The sequence below is a fragment of the Gekko japonicus genome, unplaced genomic scaffold (assembly GCF_001447785.1).
Source record: "Gekko japonicus isolate JY-2015 unplaced genomic scaffold, Gekko_japonicus_V1.1 scaffold577, whole genome shotgun sequence".
Classification (NCBI taxonomy): Eukaryota; Metazoa; Chordata; class Lepidosauria; order Squamata; family Gekkonidae; genus Gekko; species Gekko japonicus.
The window spans coordinates 474,775-481,101 of NW_015173691.1; positions in this window are offsets into that span (position 1 = coordinate 474,775).

The window sequence follows — 6,327 nt, forward strand, 5'->3', positions numbered from 1 at the left end:
ATTTCAACATTAAAACATTTAAAATATAGTATATATACAACAATTCAATAAAAACATACACATGTATAACAACAAAAACTAGGGAGGATGCCAATAGCAATTATATTGCAGAGGTTAACAAATGAGAAGCTGGCTTGAATTTCGTAGGTTCCGGATAATGTTCCTTCTGACTGGCTTACAAGAGTCCTCATTACCAGTCAGTAGCCACCCACATATACTTATGAATGTTGGGCTGGAGAGAACTATATATGTCTCACACTATATATGCCAGTGTGGTGTACTAGTTAAGAGCAGCGGACTCTGACCTGGAGAATTGGGTTGTATTCCCCACTTCTTCACATGAGGCTTTTTGGGTTACTTTGGACCAGTCACAGTTCTCTCAGAACTCTCTCAGTCCCACCTACTTCACAAGGTGACTGTGGTGGGGAGAAGGAGGGAAGGAGATTGCAAGCCACTTTGAGATTCCTTACAGTAGAGAAAAGCAAGGTATAAAAACCAACTCTTCTTCTTCCTCTACAGTTGCTGCAGTAAAGTAGAGGGTGTGAAATGAGGCATGTGAACTGAGCAAACTGAAAACCATGGCTAACTTTGCATGATCCAGTTCCAGAATTAATTTTAGAAATTGTCCCATATAAGTCAGCATTCAGGAAGAAAGGACTTCAGGGGAGAAATTTGAGAACAATAAAGGAATGAATCAGAAACCTGCTGTTCCTTAATTAAAGCAAATAGCTTACTTCCAAAACTTCTCCATCTTAGAACTGCTCATAATTTTGGTTGATGGGGCCTTTTCTTCATGAGATCCATTTAGTCACTATAAGATCTTCCTCTTTCTCTAGGGCAATGCTCAATATGTGTAATTACCTTCTAGAGGAGGTGCACAAGGTATTCTCAGTGAAGATTTAGAAAGTTTTACAAGTGTTTTATCCCAGCATGCTTTTGACAACTAGATGGTATTTGCAACTCTCAGCTTTATTTTGTGCTGTGGTGCCAAATGTTAAAGAAGGTTAATGGGCTGTGTGGTAGTTTTTAATGACTGGCCTGTATTTTTATTTTATTGTATTTTTTTCCTTGTGCCTCCTGAGTCCATCTGTCTGTGTAGAATAAAAATGGCTCAGTATCATTAACCATTATCTCTGTATCACCTCCTCTTTGCTGCACATCTTACCCAGTTCCTTGCAAAAGTTGAGTTAGAAGTTTGAGAGGTTTATGTGATTTAAAATATGTTAATTTCCCCCCTCAGTCAAAATAACGAGACAGACAATAGTTTGGAAGTAAACAAGGGCCACTTTATTAACTATTTAACATAACATTGTGGCAAGGGACCAACTAAGCAAGCACGGAACAGGCAATGCAGGCATTACTCCCTGACTGGCCTCCTTGCCCTTTTCACGGGCGGGTCACCCAGCTCCGGTCTTGAGTCATCAGTCTGGCTCGTGACTGGCAGCCCAGCAAAACTGGTTGCTACCTAAGAGCGCCTACCCCTGAAGCCTTCAAACTTGCAGAAAGGAGCCTTACCCTAAGAGGTTCCCAGAGGTGATCACCGTTCCCCACCCAGGACCTTAAAAATCCAAAGGCAGTTCCTGATGACCCCCTGTTCCCTAATGGGGAAAATGCCGTAAGGTGCTCAACGGTTCCGGTTTCTTGCCCGCACAAACCTGCCAAGTGACCAACTTATTTAGGTGTCGACCACAACCAACCAACCATTTAATCCACTGCTTTCAGTGCAAGGTATGTGAAAACACCTCCACCCATTCAGCCAATACTGGGTCATGGCTCTGTTGCTGCCCGGCTTCCTCAGGGTGGCAAAGCAGCCCCTGGTGACCAGTAGTGTTGCCGGGTTGCCGGGAGCTTAGTAGTAGTAAATGTTTCTTGGATAAGCTAAAACTTTTTCTTTACCTTGTGCAGTTTGGGCTTGTCAAAACTTACCAGTGAAACATCTTGAAAGAGAAACATCTTGAAAGGCGGCAACATGAGAGAGCACAGCTTCTGGTGGGTCTGCTCAGGTCACCATCTTGGCAGCATTTTGTTTTCTTTCAAGTTTTATTAGTACGTCTTTGTTGTAGGCTACTTCACATGTTTGACAGAATGCAAGATATAAAGTTGTAATAGATTAATGGATGGTAGAATTCCACTTAACCAGTTGTGGGACTTTTCAAACATTTCTGAGCTCACCACAGAGAAGAGGTTTCACTTCCCTTCTTAGTAACCAAGAGAAAGAATGGGCAAATAATAATTGATGTGACTTCACCTTTTTCTAAGGGAAAAAATACATTGCCCAACTCAGGGATGCTCTATCACCGCTCTGTTTAGATAACAAATCATTAGCCAATTGCAAGCAGGACTCCCTAAATCTTTAAAAAGCAAACATAAAAATGTTTGGTGTGTGTATATTCCTATATTTCCCATTAGCATCCCTTATCCAGCTTAAAAACATAAAGACATACATTACAAGCCAATTTAAAAAGAGAAGAGTGTCAGTCCTGTGGTGGGGTGGGGGAAGATGGCTAGTCTTTACATTCTAGCTATACCCATTTTTCCTGGCTGACTCAGTGATCACTTGGTCCAGACTGCGAATACTTTGCCATGGGTTGTTTGTGACAGACAGCCTCTATTTCTACCCTCCAGGCATCGCAGCAAAGCACTGCCTACAAGGGGAGTAGACAGACACTTAACAGCATCAGCCAATGAGAGGTTGTGGAACCTCTGGGGAAGGAGAGTAAAGTGGAGGGAAAGTGCCCCAGAATTTGAAGAACCAACAGAGAAATAGGGAAAACTAACAAGAGAATAGTTAGGTTGTGAGGCTTCCTCTTGTGAACAAAACTCATATGTATAGCAGAGGAATATAGGGCTCAGGAGCCAAAAAAGAGGCAAGAATAGTGCAGGTATCCTGTGTTACCTTAGGAAAATAGTAGGTAAGGGATTTGTGAGGGAAAATGTGGGAAATATCCCAAGAGACAAGCTGCCCCTATGTCAATAGGTTGAGATTCTTGGGTTTAAGGAGGAGTTCCAAATAAATGCATTCTTCCTCTCTCTTTGACAGAAATACCCTGTCAATTCAGTAAAGCTGTGGGTGTGTGAAAGTGTAAATGTTTAAAGCAGAGTTGTACTGTCCTTTGATGTAAAGAACCATAACTTGTTACATTCTTTGTCTTATCCACCACTAAGCACTGAGACCTTCTAAAGAAGAGACAATAAATTATTCCTTTTCTGATGTGAAAAGAAAGTGTTGGTGTTATTCACTGTAGGGTAGGGAGGGAGTAGTAGAAATTACCTCAGATTCATATTCTGCCTCCCCAGGTTTCCTCTATAATAGCAGCATGTAATCCAGCACAGTTACTCATTAAAATTGCCTTACTGACCACCCACAACCCACGCCATAACTAGGTGTGATGGGGAGGGTGGGAAACTCAGAAAGCACCTGGCCATCACAGTGTTCTCCTCCCCCAGCTATCCAATATACTCATCAAGGGGAAAAACTATCTCCTGACAAAGAGGTGACCTCCTGTGTTCTCTCCAACTTGCAAATGAGCATAATCTTGTCCATTTTCACTCCCTGCCTGACTCCCATATTTGTTTGTTTGTATTAATTGGATTTAGCCATTCTTGAACTTCTGCCTGAGAATAGTAGTTCAATCCTTTGAGCAGGGCTCATTTCCTGCGGGAGCACACAGGAGCGGAGCTCCTGCAGTAAGGAGCCCAGGGGGCAGGCACATGCAACAAGCCCCGCCCCCTGCAGCCCTCAGTCAGGCCATGAGGAGCAAGAAGCAGCCAGATAAGTTGCAGAGCCCCTCCCCCTGGCCCACCTTCATGTACAAGCTCTCCCTCCTCTGTGAGGACAGATCTGCATGCCCCCCCCCCAATAGCTAGCAATCCAAAACAGTCCAGTGGAGCCTGAGCAGTGGGTGTTGACTTCTGACACACTTCTGGTGATGTCAGGGGATGTGGCATATGCAAATAAGTTATGCTAATGAGTTGTGCTAATGAGCTCCTGCACCTCTTTTTCTACTAAATGACCCCTGCCTTTGAGCATAATGACTGCCACCAACTGCTCATGTGCAGAAGCAGGACCTGCAGTTCGTAGACTTTAAGTGGCACATGACCTAACTGTGGTGATCATGGCATATACATAATCCAAATACCCCATTAAATTGTAGGTGTATGTCACCAACAGCTACACAGTCAGCTACCGTGCTGATTGTTGATACCACAGAGGTGCAAAAGTCTGAAAGTGTTTTCCATCAAGTCAATCATAGAGGCAATCATATGAACTATTCAACTCAACTTAGCAAACAAGATGAATTCAAATGCTGAACCTTTTTTTTTAAGATCACAGCAAACCATCAACAACAGATGATCTAGTAACCATCAAGCAGCACAAATAAAACCAGTATAGCATCTGGATAAATACATAACTGTGTGCAATATTTAAAAACACCTCTTCATCCTATGTATATAAAAGCCCAGCATATTGGCACTTTCTGGCTCTCCTATTACCGTGCTGTGCACTCCACCAGCCATTGGCCCATCAACTGCCACTCAAGAGTACTCCCGTGCCATTGGCTGGGTGCTGGGTCCACTCCTCTACCCCATCCACTGCTGGCTTGGCCATTCCCTGTCTGAATAAACGGCCAAAGCTGCTGTGTGGCTCACTTTCCCATTAGTGGCTGTTGCTAGGCAACCAAGCTTGATTCTGTCAGTAAAAGGCAGAGGCAGGAGGCCCTTTCCAGGCCTACTTTGGCCTTTGTGGGGAACTAATTGGGGCCAGTCCCGACTAGAGTTGCCAGCTCCAGGTTGGGAAATTCTTGGAGATTTTGTGGTGGAGCCAAGAAAGCCAGAGTATAGGGAGAAGAGAGAGATCAGCTGAACAGAATGCCATAGAGTCCATCCTCCAAAGCAGTTATTTTCTCCAGGAGGAGACCTAGGTTCTGGCTGTGGAAGCTGAGTGGGTGATTTCGGACCAGTCACAGACTTTCAACCTAACCTATCTCACAGGGTTGTTGTGCAGATCAAAAGGGGGAAAGGAGAATGAAGTGAGCTGCTTTGGTCCCCACTGCAGAGAAAGACTGTTCTTTTCCTAGGTAGAAGCTGCAGGGAGGGGGGAGGAGATGGAAACCTTTAGTCAGAGGGGCAGATAACGTATGTTGATGGTTGGCTGGGAAGGAGATACGGTTGCCAACTCCAGTTTGGGAAATTCCTGGAAATTTGAGGGGTGGAGCCTGGAGAGGGTGGGGTTTGTGGAGGGGTGGGACCTCAAACAGGTGCAATGCCATAGACTCTACTCTCCAAACCAGCCATTTCCTCCTGGGGAACCATTGTTGCTAATCTCCAGGTGAGGGCTGGAGATCACTCAGAATTAAAACTGCTCTTCAGATGGCAGAGATCAGTTCCTCTGGAGAAAATGGTGGACTCTGTGTCATTATACCTTGCTGAGGACGCCACAGCAAATTGACGCTGATTGCCCAAGGCTGGGGGTCCTCCCAGAGCCTCTTTCTAGAGCTCGTTGTATTTATTTCCACAAGAGGCCTTATTCCTACACTGATTCCCCACAAACAGCTGTGCCACACCCAAAGGTGCGGGTCAAAATGCAGCTGTGCAGCAAATAGTGTGAAATTGACCAATGCAATGGGGGCAAATGGAAGAGCGAGGGCAGCACAGCTGCTTGTGGGGAATTAGTCCTAGTTATGTTATAATGTCACAACAGAAAGAGGTATTTAGCAATTCAGGAAAACATATTTATTTACTACATTGGTTAGCTGCTTTTCAAAATTTCAAAACATGTCATTGATAAATCAACAATCATAATATTCAACAGTCATTAAACTATTGAAACAATATTAAAACTATTATCATTATCAGGGGTCTTTTTGTAGAAAAAGAGCTGCAGGAGCTCATTAGCATATGGTATGCTAATGAGCTACTTGGCTATTAGCATATGCCACACACCCCTGACATCACCGGAAGTGATGTCAGAAGGGGAAGCAAAAGGGGAGAGGCATCTTCAAAAGTCTCCCCTTCCCTTCCCCAGCTGGCCTGCCAAGGTGGGTTGGGAGGGGGAAGTGAAGAGAGAAGCGGTTTAAAACTTTAAACCCCTTCTCTTTGGGAGTCACACTGCAGCAGTGGCGTGATCTTTCAATTGCATTCTATGGGGCCATAGAATACAATGGAAAGATTGTGCCACTCCTGTGGCTCGACTCTAGAGAGAAGGAGTGCGGGGGGGGGGGGGGGGGGGGCGGGCGGAGGGTGGAGCAGAAAAGCCAGAGGAAAGTTAAGTCTGTCCCGGCAGCCATCTTAGCAGCTCGTCTTATGAACAATTACCGACAGTCGCTT